Below are 18,156 nucleotides of genomic sequence, written 5' to 3' on the forward strand. Positions count from 1 at the left end.
TGTTCTTCAAGTTGGTTAAATTTCGCGTCTGTAGCACGTCATTTTCGTGGTGTAGCAATTTCAATGGCCAGAAGTGTAGATACAGTTAACCTTCCCCATCACCTGTGAAAGTTTGTAACACCAACAGTGAATCATCCTGTATGTAGGTGTTTCTGTAGATAACCTCCGTACCTTAAGAGTGTGTGAAAATACACTTCGGTGACAAAAGTCATGCCGGCCGCTGTGACCGAGCGGTTCTAGGCGCTTCAGTACGGAACCGCGCGACCGATACGGTCGCAGGTTCGAATCCTGCCTCGGGCGTGGATGTGTGTGATGTCCTTAGGTTAGTTAGGTTTAAGTAGTTCTAAGTCTATGGGACTGATAACCTCAGATATTCAGTCCCATAGTGCTTAGAGCCATTTGAACCATTTTTGAACAAAAGTCATGGGTTACCTCCTAATATGGTGTCGGACCTCCTTTGGCCAGACGTAGTGCAGCAACTCGACATGGCGTGGACTCAACAACTTATTGGAAGTCCCTTGCAACAATACAGGTGTTCGGAAATTCCCGAAACAAACTTCTAGGATTTGTAGAGGAGAGTGTGTAGACAATGTTTTGAGCTGGAACTCATGCCCGGAAATGTACCGTCTCCGCGCTACAAACTTTAGAAAACATAACGTGACCACTTTTACAAGTAATTGATAAGGTGTGATACAGTCCGTCACATGTTTACATATCCACACATTAATATCAGAAGAAATTGCCCGTGTTTTATTTGACGGGTTCTCTTCAACGTGGTGCAGTACGGCCTCTTCCTATTCGGATGTGCGGCTTCTCCTTGGTACACTAGTCACACCTGCCGACGGAGAGTTGTACCTTTTCTCGAAGCCGTTGCGTAATTGCGGGGAAAAGCGTATGCGATGGGGTCGGACTTTGTGGAGGACGATCTTGATAAAGGCGACGAGCAGTCCTTCCATTACCGTGAGCTTCAACATACAGGAGTGTCATGCCGTTGTACTCAGTCATGTTGCTCTAACACTTACAGGCACATGAATGAGGATCGATCCAAGTCCGGGAGGGTAAAAGTTAAATGACATTAGCCGATCCTACGTAAGCAGCCCGCCGCGCTGGTTTAGCCGAGCGGTCTAGGGCGCTGCACTCATGGACTTTGCGGCAGGTCCCAGCTAGGTTCGAGTCCTCCCTCGGGCATCAGTGTGTGTGTGTTTGTCGTTAGGATAATTTAGGTTACGTAGTGTGTAAGCTTAGGGACTGATAATCTTAGCAGTCCAGTCCCATAAGATTTCACACACATTTCAACACTTTTTTTTGTAAGCACCCCCCCCCCCTACTCCCCTCCAGCCAGCCCCCCCCCCCCATGACGACACTGTTGCATACCTACATAGCGAACATCTTTTCAAACGGCTGTATCACTGAAACCGTGTACGTACGTTTCCCGATACGGGTTTCAATTAAAAATGCGAGGCGCGTTTTTTAAGTAAGTACCGTTTTGCCACACCGCGGCCGCAGCGCTGCGGTCGGCATTCTGCGCATGTGCACTGGGTGCCTACATCTGTTGCCTACGCACTGACGCCATTGCAGTCTGTTTCTTCCTTGTTTACGTTGTGTACTGAGTGTTTTAGATGCCTCCGATAATCGTGAGTCCTGCCGACTGTGAAGTACGGGCTGGTATAAGATTTCTTAGTGCTAAAGGCCTAAAAGCGGTCGGTATTCATCGTGAGATCTGTGCAGTTTACCGAGAAAACATTAAGAGTGATGGAATGGTAAGAAAGTGGGTGAGAATATTTAAAGATGGCCGCACAAATGTGCACGATGAACAACGGAGTGGGCGTCCTTCGGTCGTTAATGAAAGTTTGGTGCAGGAAGTGCACAATAAGGTGAGAGAAAACAGATGCTTTACGATTTCCTCCTTGTGGTATGACTTTCCTGATGTTTCTCGTAGTGTTTTGTATGGCATTGTGACCGAGCACTTGAATTACCGAAAATTGTGCACACGTTGGGCACCGAAAATGTTGACTGACGTGCACAAAACCAAACGTTTAGACAGTGCATTGACTTTCCTTGAGCGGTAACACAACGACGGTGATGACTTTTTAAGGTAAGTTGTTACAGGCGATGAAACATGGGTGGCCTACGTCACACCAGAACGAAAGCAACAGTCCATGGAATGGCGGCATTCAGATTCTCCCAGAAAAGTGAAGTTTAAGCAAACAATTTCTGCCCGGAAAAACATGCGCATAGTTTTTTGGGACAGAAAAGGAGTATTGCTTGTGGCATTTCTGCCTCGTAATGAGACAATCAATGCAGCAGCTTACTGTAAGACATTTCACAATCTGCGCCGTTCAGTTCAGAAAGAAGATGTGGCAAGTTGAGCAAAGGCATCGTTTTGCTGCAAGACAATGGCCGTCCGCATGTGGCGAATCAGACCAAAGATCTAATTACATCTTTTCGATGGGAAACTCTAGATCATCCTCCGTACAGCCCCGATCTTGCTCCCAGTGACTACCATCTGTTCCTGCACTTGAAGAAACACCTGGCCAGTCAGAGTCTCCAAGACGATGACGAAGTCAAAACAGTGGTGATGCAGTGGTTTAACAAGCCAGGCGGCAGACTGCTATGAGGAGGGTATTCAAAAACTGGTACAACGTTGTGACAAGTGCCTCAATATTGACGAAAATTATGTAGAAAAGTAGATTAAGGTACAGGCTTTCATGTGAAAATAAAATTATTGATATATCTTAGCACATCGTTTTTTAATTTCAAAACGGTACTTACTTAAAAAACACGCCTCGTATTATGTAAGCACTCCCCTTTACAAGTCCTGGACGTTTGTAACGGGAATTTACTAACACCTTCTAACAACCCTACCACAACAAAGGTCAAAAATTAATTATGATTGTAGTGTTGCTCAGGCTGCTAAATACTGCATTTTCGGGCAACAACAAAGTTATATTATGTGGCAGGTGTCATTAGAGCACAGTTAATAAAGTCATTTCTTGAAATAATGGATAAACTAGGCACTCATCTTTTCGTGTTTTCCACACTGGTCTCGTTGTGAACTCATGGCTCAATCGTCGAAAATCTAGGTACTGATGATTCCAAGGTCGGATGCAAAGAGGCCTAGGTGTTATTCTGTGATATTCAAAAGTCTTATAGATGTGTTTCGTAGACCATTCTTGAAGATTAAACTTTTGCAAGTTAGGTCTATGGTGATGTAAAAAAGTAATCAGCACTCCTAATTTAAGTTACACTTCTTTTTTATTACTTTTGTTGCAATATCACGTAACTCGTTCCAAAACATCACTTCACAATATAAAACATACTTCCTCACTGTTAAAGTTCACATTTCATAAACTGACTACAATTTGCGTATTTTTAACATGACGACCAAAGATTGACTCTCTAATAACCACTTATAGGCCCAAAAATCAGAGTTACAAGTACGTCAATGATCATAGTGACAAAAGAAAGAATACACATAAGAATAATATCATTGCAATATATACATATCGATGTATCGAAGTACCTCTACATTAATGAAATCAAATCTGAATCTTGTCACAGAAATATGTTAACTATTTTACAGAAACACAGTAGAATATTGCTGGTATCGAGAGGTTGAGGTGAGGTGCTGTAATGGTTGCGTAATTAAAGTACCATTACAGCCTGTACTGATCCATGCTGCCTCTATAGCTGTCCATAATTGCAGAAGTGTTGAGGGTGCAGGAATTTGTGCACGAACTAACCTCTCGATTAAGTCCCATAAATGTTTCGTGGGTCGCCAAATCATTAGCTCGAACTGACCAGAATGTTCCTCAAACCAATCGTGAACAACTGTGGCCGGGTAACATGGAGCATAGCCATCCATAAAAATTGATGAACGGCTGGAAGCGATATCCAAGTATCCGAACGTAACTATCTTCACTCAACGAAGTGTCCAATTGGACCAGAGGATCCAGCCCACTGCATTTCAACACAGCCCACACGGTTAGGGAGCCACAACCAGCCTGCACAGTGTTTTGTTGTCAACTATGTGGGGTCTGCGCCACACGCCAACCCTAAATCAGCTCTTACCACCTGAAATCGGTACTCGCCTGACCAGATGATGGTTGCCCACTGGTCCAGAGTCCAGCCGACACGTTCAGGAGCTCAGAAGAGGGGCTGCAGGTGATGTCATGCCGTTTGTAAAAGAAATGGATGGCGTCGTTCGTCTGCTGGCATAGCCCATTAATAGCAAATTTCACCGCACTGTCCTAATGGATACCCTCGTTTTGCGTCCCACATTGATTTCTGCGGTTATTTCACATCGTGTTGCTTGTCTGTTAGCACCGCAGCTCTATCCAAACGCCGCTGCTGTCAGTCGTTAAACTGAGGCTGTCGGCCGCTGTGTTGTCCGTGATGAGAGTTAATGCCTGAAATTTAGCGTTCTCAACACACTCTTGACACTGTCAGTCACGGAATAGTGAAGTCCCTAACGATTTCCGAAATGAAATATCCCATACGTCTAACTGGAACTACCATTCCGTGTTCAGAGTCTGTTGATTCGCATCGTGCGGCCATGGGCACGACAGAAACGTTTTCGCAAGAATCATCTGATTACCAATGACAGCTCCAACAATGCACTGTCCTTTCATTCCTTGGTACGCGGTACTACCGTCATCTGTGTGTGTGCATACCACTACACCATGATTTTTGTCACCTCAGTGTAATGCTGTTGGCTGCAACGCCAGAAGATGAAGAAAGACCTGCAGAGGTTCGGTGAGTGACCTTACGGTTTGCAGATGTCCATCAAAGTAAATAGTATGTTAGTATGTGTAATCTATTGTGCATATTTTGCAACATCCCCTTAGAAAAATTATGAATGACGTTATTTGTTTTTCAAACAGCTGAGCAAAAACTGAACGTATTCAGACATTTCTCTCTTTACTTATTCTGATCATCACTAAACTGACCCACAATATTTTTAGCGCAACGCAATATTTCAACAATCCCCACAAAAGAATGGCCCTGACTATACCTTTCATGAATTACTTACCTCACAAAAATCTTCGTTACTTGAACTACTGCAATCCAGCGAGCGCCAATACTGCCAGCTAAATAAAAGATTCTAACTACTGAAGGCACTAACCACTGATAGCCGTAGTTAGCAAATGAAAGATTTTGATAGAGAACAATGTATTTACGTTAATAGCGTTCAAAAGTCATTATATATATATATACGTTAATAGCGTTCAAAAGTTTATAATTTTGTGACATCCAATTAAACAAATTTCGATTTTCTGACGGACACACGTCCGCTCTAAAGTCTGGCATCTCTCTCGACATCCACCACTGCTGGCGGCTCACCTCCAACTGCACAACACTACACAAGCGAATATGCCAACAATGAGTCCAACCAGCCACAGGCTGCACACAACACAGTCAGTGATTTTCATACAGAGCGCTACGTGGCGTTACCAACATAAAAACTTAAACAGCCTACTTACAATATAAGCGAATAGATGTGTTACTCGACTGTGCTCTTAGTAATAAATCATTAGAAAAAGTAACCACCATAAAATACGTGAGGTAACAGTCCGTAATGGCCTGAAGTGACGGTCATATGAAACGGACTGTAGGAAAAGCTGAGATTCACTGGGAGAATCTAAAGAAAATTAAATCTGTGGACGAAAGTAGAGCCCACAAAACACTTGGCTGTTGCTCATGAGTCTGGGTCCTTATCAGGTTGGATAAATAGAAGAGCTGGAGGAGATCCTACGATGAGCGACGAGTTTCGTCACGGTAAGTTTTAGGAAGCGCAAGAGCCTTAGGGAGAGACACAACAAAATCAGTTAGTAGATGCCGAAAGAGAGCCGTTGTGCATCACGGAGAGGACTTCTGTTGAAATTCCGCGAGCTTACGTCCCAAGAAGAGTTGGGAAACACACTAATTCTTTTCATGTATGTCTCGCAAAATGACCACAATGAGAAAAACAGGAGAGTTCGAATTCATACGGAGATTTGTAGACAGTAGATGTTTATACCCACCATTCGAAAATGGAACGGGTAAGGTGAAAAACGACAGGTGTACGAGAAATACCCTACACCACACACCGAAGGTGCCTTGCTAAATGTCGGCGTAAATATAATTCGCATCATCAACCAGTGCGAGAACTCGTTTCTGCACTGGCGGTCGCGCCGTGAAGGTATTACGAACGCGGCCTTCGCGATATATAATGCGCCGTAACGCGTGAAGTTTTCCTGCCCGGCTGTTGAACTCCGCCCCCTCCGCTCAGAGCTCACTCCATGCCAGTCGACCTTCGCTCTGCAGTGGCATGAGGCGGCAGCTGCCAGCTGGTATCGGCTGGTATCTCCGGACAGCTGATAAGACTAGATTCAAGCTCGGCGCCGGTGGGAGTCGCACGCTGTCCACGTCCGCTGCAGCTCTCCTCTGACGTGACGTGACGTGACGCACCTCTCGTGTAAGTTGTAACACAGCCAGCTGTAGTTGTTTGCTTCCGCAGATTAACAGATCATCAGCAAGGAGAAAAGAAAGAATACTAGGTACACAGTTTTACACATGAAATCTGGGCGTTACTTCCAACTCAACGCGCGACGGTAACAGCGCGCGACGGTAACAGCGTGTAACACGAGGCTAATTCTAAAACATCATTATTCAATGTCAGTGTTAGATTTCTCAAATTTGTTGTAAGAAATTCTCAACAGCCTTCTTTCTTTTCGCAAAACTCCTTTTTCACGAGACATTTCTAAATGTGCAAAGACTTTTATTTAGCAAGACTCTTCTTTTTTATACATTTTCGCAATGTAAATTTTGATTTTTGATTGCTTGTTTGTATTATTTTAGCATTTGCCATGCTCTCCTTCACGTCGTGACACAATAAAGTGCTTTTATTTATTTTATTTCAAATGGATTCAGACGATAGTCCATGTAACAAAATTTAATTACAGTTATTGAAATTAAATTTACATGCTTACGGTGAAATTAATACAATTAATATTGCCCACTTTTCATGGATATATACCAACATCTAAGTTCGTTTCATTCAGTTTTAGCGTAAACAATCTGAAGACCCAATCGAGTAACAGCTGGAAACTACAGTACTTTTAAAGACCTCTTGTAAAGAGTCTGACGAACTTATAAATACGTTTCCAGCTTTGATAGTTCAAAGAACATACAACTCATCGGAATGGGACGTTTTTACGATTCCGTAACTCAATCTCTAAAAAATGAAAATCTTCTAGGATCACTTAGTTATCTGTCCGTTTCTCTGTCTGGCCGACCGTCTGTTAACACCCCTTTTTCTCTGGACCGGGCAGAGATATCAAGTTTAAATTTATATCCAATACTAAGGTCTATGGTCCCTTGGCGGGGTCCATAATTTAAGCTTCTAAGTCAATTGCATTGACTTAGAAGCTTAAATTATGGACACCGCCAAGGGAAACTACCATATATGGCACATAATTTGATATCCGTAAACTCACTCACCAAAACTTATAGATGAACTATTTAAATACATTAAATATATTCGAAATTGCCAATAAAGACAACCATAAACTATAGAAAGGAATGACGGCAGTGAAAATTAGTGCCAGACCAGGAATCGAACCCGGCCTTCCGCTTATCGCGAGCGATTTTCTTGCCCTTTTTTTTCGGTCGCCTTACCATTTTTTTCCTTAAGGGAACCTTTCTGGCTCCCAAAGGGGTGAGTGCTGACAAAGTGGGCAGGGGTCGAACCTGAGGTCTGGCCACCATGTTCCATTCCCTCCCACAGGACAGAATTAAAGTTTAGGTAACATGGAGTAGAGTTATACAGAACATCAGTTATTTATTTTTATTTACTTTGTTTTTTTTATTGTTGTTTTTTGTAAATATTCCGATGACCAAAGAATAACCTGTTCTAAGAATGGAAATACCGTACATCAACTCCTCATTGCAGTAACACCCCAACTCTGGGATGGGTTAAGAAAGATATTACGAAGGAAATTCGAGAAAAATTGCCTGTAATTGGGTGTTCTCGGCAATTGCACAATGGCGTTCATTAAAGATGTGCCAAAAGTCAAGGATATTTTTCTCGCCGTCAGTAAACAATGCACACTATTTTTGTAAAAAAAAACAGTTTTCATTCTGCATATTTGAAAGTTTTACAGTGTGTAGATACATTCTTCCCGCTTGTTTTCAAATTTAGTTCAACCTGTTCCCGTGAGTGGCGCCGTCACAGCATTGTCTTCAAGGTCGCTGCTACACTTGTCGTTCGTCAGAAGCAACGTGCTGTCATAGAATTCCTGTGCTGTGAAAACGAGACAGTGTGAAACATTCACAAGAGGTTGAAAAAGGTGTATGGAGATGCTGCTGTCGATCGCAGTACAGTTAGTCGGTGGGCAAGCGGGTTACGTGATGAAATCTGGTACGGCAATATTGACGATTGTCCTCGCAGCGGCAGGCCTCATACTGAACACATTCCAGACAATGTGCAGAGAGTTAACGAATTGGTGATTGCTGACAGACGCATCACAGTGAACGAATTGTCACGCTACGTTTTGACAGGGGAAGGAAGTGTTTGTAGAATACTGAAAGTGTTGGCGTTAAAAAAGGTTTGTGCCAGGCGGGTTCCCAGGATGTTGACAATGGCTCACAGAGAAACAAGAAAAATGGTATGCAGCGTACTTTTGGAACAGTACGAGAATGGTGGAGATGAATTTCTTGGAGGAATTGTGACAGGTGATGAAACATGGCTCCATCATTTTTCACCAGAGACGAGGAGGCAATCAATGGAATGGCATCATGCAAATACACCCGATAGAAAAAAATCAAAACCACACCTTCTGCTGGAAAAGTTATGGCTTCAGTGTTTTTCGATTCCGAAGGACTCTTGCATGTGGACATCATATCAAGTGGAACCGCCATAAAGTCTGATGCATGTGTGACGACACTGAAGAAACTTCAAGCTCGACTGAGTCGTGATCGACCACATCGGCAAAAGCAGCACGTTTTGCTGTTGCACGACAATGCACGGCACATGTCAGTCAAAAAACCATGGAAGTGAACTGGGATGGACAACACTGAAACACCATCCTTACAGTCCTGACCTGGCTCCATGTGACTGTCATCTCTTTGGGAAACTGAAAGACTCTCTTCGTGGAACAAAGTTTGAAGATAATGACTCCCTTGTGCACGCTGCCAAACACTGGCTCCAACAGGTTGGTCCAGAATTTTACCGTGCAGGTATACAGGCGCTGGTTCCAATATGGCGTAAGGCAGTTAAGAGGGATGGAAATTATGTGGAGAAATGAAAATATTGTTCCTAAAGGATGTATCTACACATCGTAAAACTTTCAAACATGTAGAATAAAAGATGGATTTAAAATAAAATAGTGAGCATTTCTTTTCGAGTGACCCTCGTAGTAAACTAAGTGTCCACAATTTCACTTCACAAAGTTCTCTTTGCTTGCGGGAAATATCCCGAATCCGGAAGGAGAAGCAGGAGAGGATCTATATGATGAGGAGTCGTATGTGTAATTAAGACTGGCATCTGTCGCACCAAGAACGACACACCTATCGCCGATGCGCACTCCACCCGATGCTCCTCTGTGTCCAGAACATCACAGGCGATACTATGGGGGTGTCTGGAAGGTGAATCCCGTTAAGAGGTGATCGACATACTTGCTTCCCATTTACAGTAAGTTACCTTGCAAACTGAATGTCAGTGTCTTGATAAGGAGCGCACACCAGTCGCCAAACGGTACGTCAGTCGACATGGGGATGCTGCCCCTCAACCACATGCGATGACTTTTGCGACTGAAGAAAGCCGTTGGTCGCCTGCGCGTTGGCAGTATGGCAGTATCGCGGTATGGACGTAGCCCAAACTGAGACATTTTACCCGAAAGTCGGTGTTGGTCGATAAATACGTTATTGTAGTGCCTCTGTTGTCTGAATTACGATGCAAATTTCCTTTGGACATGCATGCATGTCGAGAGGGCTTTGCATCGTGATTCGAAATAACACAAGAACTGCAATGTCGTATTTAAATACATGTCGGGCCTGCTGGTCTAGCGCTAAAATACCTACATGGAAACCAAGAAGTCACCTCTCAACGATATGGGGAGTTGTCAGAAACAAGACATGGTTTGGATTCCAAGTTAAACCGTAGGTCTCTTTTGCCTGGATGGGTAACTGGGGTTGGTCAGGGACACGCAAGTCACCTAAGTGGTATTCAATGGAAAGGCTTGCCCCAGGCCACTAAAGCACAACAAATTATTATTATAGTTATCAACATAGAATACATAATTAAGTTTGTACGGACCCCTAGGATTGCTAATTCTACTCGCACTTGTTCGGTATTATTTAATACACTCCTGGAAATGGAAAAAAGAACACATTGACACCGGTGTGTCAGACCCACCATACTTGCTCCGGACACTGCGAGAGGGCTGTACAAGCAATGATCACACGCACGGCACAGCGGACACACCAGGAACCGCGGTGTTGGCCGTCGAATGGCGCTAGCTGCGCAGCATTTGTGCACCGCCGCCGTCAGTGTCAGCCAGTTTGCCGTGGCATACGGAGCTCCATCGCAGTCTTTAACACTGGTAGCATGCCGCGACAGCGTGGACGTGAACCGTATGTACAGTTGACGGACTTTGAGCGAGGGCGTATAGTGGGCATGCGGGAGGCCGGGTGGACGTACCGCCGAATTGCTCAACACGTGGGGCGTGAGGTCTCCACAGTACATCGATGTTGTCGCCAGTGGTCGGCGGAAGGTGCACGTGCCCGTCGACCTGGGACCGGACCGCAGCGACGCACGGATGCACGCCAAGACCGTAGGATCCTACGCAGTGCCGTAGGGGACCGCACCGCCACTTCCCAGCAAATTAGGGACACTGTTGCTCCTGGGGTATCGGCGAGGACCATTCGCAACCGTCTCCATGAAGCTGGGCTACGGTCCCGCACACCGTTAGGCCGTCTTCCGCTCACGCCCCAACATCGTGCAGCCCGCCTCCAGTGGTGTCGCGACAGGCGTGAATGGAGGGACGAATGGAGACGTGTCGTCTTCAGCGATGAGAGTCGCTTCTGCCTTGGTGCCAATGATGGTCGTATGCGTGTTTGGCGCCGTGCAGGTGAGCGCCACAATCAGGACTGCATACGACCGAGGCACACAGGGCCAACACCCGGCATCATGGTGTGGGGAGCGATCTCCTACACTGGCCGTACACCACTGGTGATCGTCGAGGGGACACTGAATAGTGCACGGTACATCCAAACCGTCATCGAACCCATCGTTCTACCATTCCTAGACCGGCAAGGGAACTTGCTGTTCCAACAGGACAATGCACGTCCGCATGTATCCCGTGCCACCCAACGTGCTCTAGAAGGTGTAAGTCAACTACCCTGGCCAGCAAGATCTCCGGATCTGTCCCCCATTGAGCATGTTTGGGACTGGATGAAGCGTCGTCTCACGCGGTCTGCACGTCCAGCACGAACGCTGGTCCAACTGAGGCGCCAGGTGGAAATGGCATGGCAAGCCGTTCCACAGGACTACATCCAGCTTCTCTACGATCGTCTCCATGGGAGAATAGCAGCCTGCATTGCTGCGAAAGGTGGATATACACTGTACTAGTGCCGACATTGTGCATGCTCTGTTGCCTGTGTCTATGTGCCTGTGGTTCTGTCAGTGTGATCATGTGATGTATCTGACCCCAGGAATGTGTCAATAAAGTTTCCCCTTCCTGGGACAATGAATTCACGGTGTTCTTATTTCAATTTCCAGGAGTGTATTTTACACATTCCAATAAAAGTGTAGTCCGTCATCTTGTACTACTCAGTAATCGAAATGTGAAGAAGTTATGAACTGTGACAGGTGTTCCATTATGTTGGTAGGGGTATGTCCTGCTCTTATACCATTGATGGTGACAATCTCCTTCTGCTCACGACCAGAATTATGTGCTTTTCATCTTTTTATTGTCTTATACTTTTTTCACGAAGTGGATAATGTCACGTATAGGTGTATATGTGTAACAGGTACTTCTTGTAACTTTGGAATCGATATGCTACCGACTATTGAAAAAATAATTGGAGGAAAACAGTCGTCGATTGAAAAATCAACAACGAAAATGTTGTTCGCCAGCTCCAACTATTATTCCAGAAACAAGTACGAGTATCACATGTCTCATTCAATCGGATAATGTCTTATTTCGTTGATAAACAGCACACAAGAGCTTTTGACCACCACACTGCCTGTGCAGATGTGTTGTTATTGTTGTTGTTGCTGTCTTCAGTCCAAGGACTGCATTGATGCAGCTGTCCACACTAACCTATCCGGTGCAAGACTCTTCGTGTCTTCATCTTTCAACAGGTTTGTTCAGTTACAGCAGGAATCGACCAAGCCCTTTCTAGGAATCATATCAGGCCCATATGTCGACCATAAGCAACAATGAGGAACCTTCGATTTCATATACCTGGGTTCGAAGATTTTACACGTTCAGACGCAGCGTTGTGTCCCCTACGTTCTGCTGAACATGTAAGAAATGTGAGACTCGCACAGGAAAATAAATCGGCTCCGGCCGAGCACAGCTTAACGGAAAAGCACACCTACCCCTACGTCTGCATCTATACTCAGCGAAACATTGCGAAGTGCATGGCAGAGAGCACAACCCCTTGTACCTGTTATTAGGGCTTCTTCCAGTTCCATTTGCGTATGGAGCGCAGGAAAAATGACTGTTTAATGCCTCTAAACACGCTGTAATTAATCGGATCTTGTCCTCACGATCCCTACAGGAGCAATATGATATATTTCTACATTCGTTATGTGATTGCTATGTAATATCAACTCGTTTTTCATCCACTGTTTTAAAATCACATATGTAGACACTGGAAATGTGCGCTAAAAGAAGCAGCTTATTACGCTCCTAGTGTTACAGCTGGGCCATTGTCGCAGCCTCCTTTGTCGGCAGGCACTCCTCCCTGCACCTGCATTGTTGAGCCCGCTGCCATTGTATGAGTAGGGCCGGTGTTGGTCCACGTGCTGGAGGTGAACGCTATGTCCACGTTGTGAAGCCCCGCAAATAACGAACACGACATTTTTGCTTTTCGGCGCTAACTTCAAATACCCAGACACGGCTAAACCCCTCGGCTACCATGGGAGCGTCGGTTCCGTTTCGCTCCAGAAATTTGGTTTATCCAATGAGACTGCGTAGTCGCACCAAGCGCATTGTGCACACAGTCCGACCAATCAATGTGACACCGCTTCAGTCCAGAGCCAACCTCGTGATGGTCAAGTGTGGGTCTTGTACACAAAAAGTGGGAAGTTTGCTGTCCTTTCCCAAATTATTCGTAGCTTTTGTTACATTTCTCATCCGTCACATTGGCAATAGTTTGGAGATATCCCCTCCACATTCAATTTTTGTAAGGTTGGAAGTTGGGCAGATGGAAATTTTTTTTTGGGAGGGGGGAGGGGATGTGTTCAGGGTTGGAGCGACGGAGGAGATAGGACCTGAGCACACTTTGCTGAGCTTGAGGAAATGTGAGTTTCTGCAGTTCTCAATAGCACGGTCTGCAATCTGAGCAGCTCGCTTCCTTTACGTTTCTGGTATGCTGTTATTGTTACTAATATAATTTCAGTTTGTATTATGTTTCCATTATCTCGTATATGTGACCTGCACAGATAAGGATACCTTGGTGTTTCATTCTCCATACAGTCTTCCTTTCACGTTGGTATGTCCCATACGTCCCACAGTGTAAGCGTCAATTTTTATTGATTGAATTTATTATTCAATTAATCTTATTCCTTTGACACGTTTTTAACTTCTGTGGTACTTAATAAAATTCAGGTAAAGGCAACCTTCATTTCCATTTCACGATCCTAAAATTGACATACAATCTTGCTGGTCAGAAGACCCATTAAAAAATAAATTTAACCAGATATACTACCAAGTTGTGGTTTTCCTTGTCGGCGCTGTCCTTATGTGTGACGGCCAAGCAGAAGGATAATTTATCTATTATTATGAACGGGAATTGTGCACGCTCAGATTTGGTAGCACGATACTGCTGCCTGGGACTTATAAGACATAGAAACTTTCCACTATTTAAAGCTGCTTGATACTTTGTAAGTATGCATTTCCAGGATAGTTTGCATATATTCTAAAATGTCAGCCAGTTCAGTTTCTTCAGTATCTCCCTGACATTCTCCCATATGTAAAACAAACCTGCGACACTCATGCTGCCCTTCTCTGTATATGTTCAATGCCCTCTGCGGATCACGTTCGGTGCACGTCCCACAAAGTTGAGCAATATTATAAAATGAGTCGCGCGAGTGTTTTGTAAATAGTCTCCTTTGTAGACTAAGTGCTCTTCCTTAGTACTGTGCGAATCAACTGAAGTCTGCCACCTGATTTGCCTACTTTGAGCTTATATGATCATTACATTTCATCTCCTTACAAACTGTTACAGCTGGGTGTTTGAATGAGTTGACTGACTCCAGTTCCAACTCGTTGATGATGTGGTCACAAATACTACGGTTTTTAGTTTTGTGACGTTCACTATTTTACATTTCTGAGCGTTCAATGCACAATTTCAATATTTGTAGCATTTTGAAATCTTATGAAGACCCGAGTGCATATTTGTGCAGCTTTTTTCAGACACTTCTTTATTATAGGCAACTGCATCATCCGCAAAAAGTCTGAGATTATTGTTAACAGTGTCTGCAGGGTCATTAATATACAACATGAACAGCAAGGGTCCCGTGGGGCATCCGTAGTTACTTCTACTCCCGTCTCCATCAAAGATAACATGTGGCGTCCTCCCTATAAAAAAATGCCTCATCCAGTCACGAAATAATTTCACTCGATACCCCACATGATTGAACTTCCGATAATAATTGTAGGTGTGGCATTAAGTCAAATGCTTTTCAGGAATGAAGAAATACTGCATCTGCATGACTGCCTTGACCTATAATGTTCAGGATCTCAAACGAGTTTGGTTTCACAAGATAAATGTTTTCGTAATCAGTGCTAGCTGCCACGTAGGAACTCATCATGTGTTTTAAGGGTCTGTAACAAGTTGATGTCAAGGATACTGGACAGTAGTTTTGTGGAGAACCGTTGCTGCCCTTCTAGTATATGGGTGTGACCTGTGTTTTCGTCCAGCTTTTGAAGAACGAGGTTTGCTTTCAGTCCATCTGGTCCAGCTCCACTGGCGCCAATTGCATCTCCTCAGAGCAGTTGTGTTTCCTCAGCTTTCCACAACTAAGCAGCGTGATTTCGCGTGGTGTCTCTGAAATGACTGGCTAAGTCATTGCAAGTTTGCCCATTGTCTCGCGATACCAGATAATTAGCAAAGTTCACATGGCTCCTGCATTGTGCCAATACGTGGTTTGGGGAGTATAATCTCCTCTTGTAACTTTTGCGTCTCTGAGGACTGCCTAGTGACCGTGAGTGACTACTGGCCACCAGCTCCTAATAAGCACCTTTTCATTTGATCAAACAGGTAACACAGAGGTGACAAAAGTCATGGGACAGCCATATGCACACGTACAGATGGCGGTAGTATTCCATACACAGGGTATAAAAGGGCAGCGCATTGGCAAATCTGTCATTTGCACTCATGTGAAAAGATTTCGACCTGATTATGGTGGCACGACGGAAATTAACATACTTTGAACGCGGAATGATAGTTGGATCTAGAGGCACGAGAAATTCATTTTCGGAAATCGTTAGGGAATTCAATATTCCGAGATCCACGGTGTCAAGAGTGTGCTGAGAATACCAAATTTCTGGCCAACACAATGGTCGACGGCCTTCACTTATAGGCTGTTTAGGTTTTTATGTTGATAACGCCACGTAGCGCTCTGTATGAAAATCACTGACTGTGCTGTGTGCAGTCTGTGGCTGGTTTGCATTGTTGCAATTTGCTATTGTAGTGTTGGGCAGTTGGCTGTTAACAGCGCGTAGCGTTGCGCAGTTGGAGATGAGGCGCCAGCAGTGGTGGATGTGGGGAGAGAGATGGCGGAGTTTTGAGAACGGGTGATCTGGACGTGTGTCCATCAGAGACAGTAAATTTGTAAGATTGGATGTCATGAACTGATATATATATATATATATATATATATATATATATGATGACTTTGGAACATGATTAAGGTAAATACATTGTTTGTTGTCTATCAAAATCTTTCATTTGATGACTATGCCTATCAGCAGTTAGTGCCTTCAGTAGTTAGAATCTTTTATTTAGCTGGCAGTACTGGCGTTCGCTGTATAGCAGTAGTTCGAGTAACGAAGATTTTTGTGAGGTAAGTGATTCGTGAAAGGTATACGTTATTGTTAGTCAGGGCCATTCTTTTGTAGGGATTATTGAAAGTCAGACTGCGTTGCACTAAAAATATTTTGTGTCAGTTTAGTGTTGATCAGAATAAGTAAAGAGAGAAATGTCTGACTACGTTCAGTTTTGCTCATCTGTTTGAAAATCAAATAACGTAAGAGGTTTATCAGCGACAGTAATTCACAAATTTTTCCAAGGGAACGTTTCAACGTAACGACCGAGAGCAGCGGCGTTTGTGTAGATTTGACACTGCTAACAGGTAAGAAATGTTGCGTGAAATAACCGCAGATATCAATGTGAGGCGTACGACGAACGTATCCGTTAGGACATTGCGGCGAAATTTGGTCTTAATGGGCTATGTCAGCAGACGACCGACCCCAGGCCTTTGCTAGCTACACGACATTGCCTGCAGTGCCTCCCTGGCCTCGTAATCGTATGGGTTGGACACTAGAGGAGTGTAAAACCGTGGTCTGGTCAGATGAGCCCCGATTTCAAGTGGTAAGAGCCAAAGGTAGGGTTGGAGTGTGACGCAGACCCGGCGAAGCTATGGAGTCAAGTTGTCAACAGGGCACTGTGCAAGCTGGTGGCGGTTCCATAATGGTGTGGGCTGTGTTTACATGGAATGGAGTGGGTGCTCTGGTCCAACTGAACCGATCATTGACTGGAAATAGTTATGTTCGGCAACTTGGAGATCATTTACAGCCATTCCCGGACTTAATGTTTATGGATGACAATGCGCTATGATACCAGGCCACAACTGTTCGCGATTGATTTGAAGACCATTCAGAATCAACTTTTGTAGTCCTGTCTTCCTCAGTTGCGTGTAATATTACGGTATATTGATAATTTTTATTTATGGACCGGAATGGGTATGACACACATGTGGTACACAGGCTCAATCAAAAAATAAAAACACAAACAAAAAACAAACACAACATTTCCACAATACAAAAGAACTCACAAGCTGAAAACTTACAAACACACTCAATAAACACACACAATGACAACACCACACAGAAAAGAACCAGATGGTACACCATGACCTACACACATAAACTAACACACAGAGTTGCAAACATCCTAAAGAGACAGGGCTTCAAAATAGCATATAAGCCTGGGCAAACCCTTCAATCACACCTAAGCCAGCCAGCTACCAAGAGGGACAAATTCCAACAATCAGGAATATATAAACTTGAATGTCAAAGTTGTGATGCAGTATACATAGGCATGACATGCAGGAATTTTGAAACAAGATACAAAGAACATATCAGGTGTTGGAAGTATGAAACAAACCATTCCACATTTGCAGAGCATTTAAAGCACTACAACCATCATCCTACAACCATGGAACAAGAAATGAAAATAATGAGAATAAGCAACCATGACAAACATCTTATACAAATGCAAGAAAACTTCCACATCCAGAAAGCCATAGCAGAAAACAAACATATGATAAATGAACAAACACACATCAGCACAGGCTCCCTACTACACTTAATAAAGGAAATGATAACATTATATATATATATATATATATATATATATATATATATATATATATATATATATATATATATATATATATATCAAAACACACACACACACAAAACCCCCCACCCAAAAAAAAATTACATAACACCAAAATACAGACAGACACACACACACAGCACAAAAAATATATATATCACACCAAAACACACACACATACACAGGACAAAAACAAAAATAAATAAATAAATTAAATTAAATTAAATTAATACAACACCAAAAAACACTCACCCCCCCCCCCCCCCCACACACACACACACACACACACACACACACAAACGCACACACAAATGCATACAC

General features: G+C 43.8%; 1 protein-coding gene across 2 annotated transcripts in view; it reads left to right on the forward strand.

Annotated features, from left to right (window-relative positions):
* Positions 1-6,376: 6,376 nt before the first annotated feature.
* The window catches only part of LOC126262440 (UDP-glycosyltransferase UGT5-like), a 174,540-nt gene continuing 162,760 nt past the window's right edge, over positions 6,377-18,156 (forward strand). The window contains exon 1 of one of the 2 annotated variants that reach the window (XM_049959091.1): positions 6,377-6,457. The gene's annotated coding sequence lies outside the window, so the exon portion shown is untranslated. The remainder of the gene's footprint in view (positions 6,458-18,156) is intronic. The other variant, XM_049959092.1, reaches the window with a different exon arrangement.

The sequence above is a fragment of the Schistocerca nitens genome, chromosome 6 (genome assembly GCF_023898315.1).
Source record: "Schistocerca nitens isolate TAMUIC-IGC-003100 chromosome 6, iqSchNite1.1, whole genome shotgun sequence".
Taxonomy (NCBI): Eukaryota; Metazoa; Arthropoda; class Insecta; order Orthoptera; family Acrididae; genus Schistocerca; species Schistocerca nitens.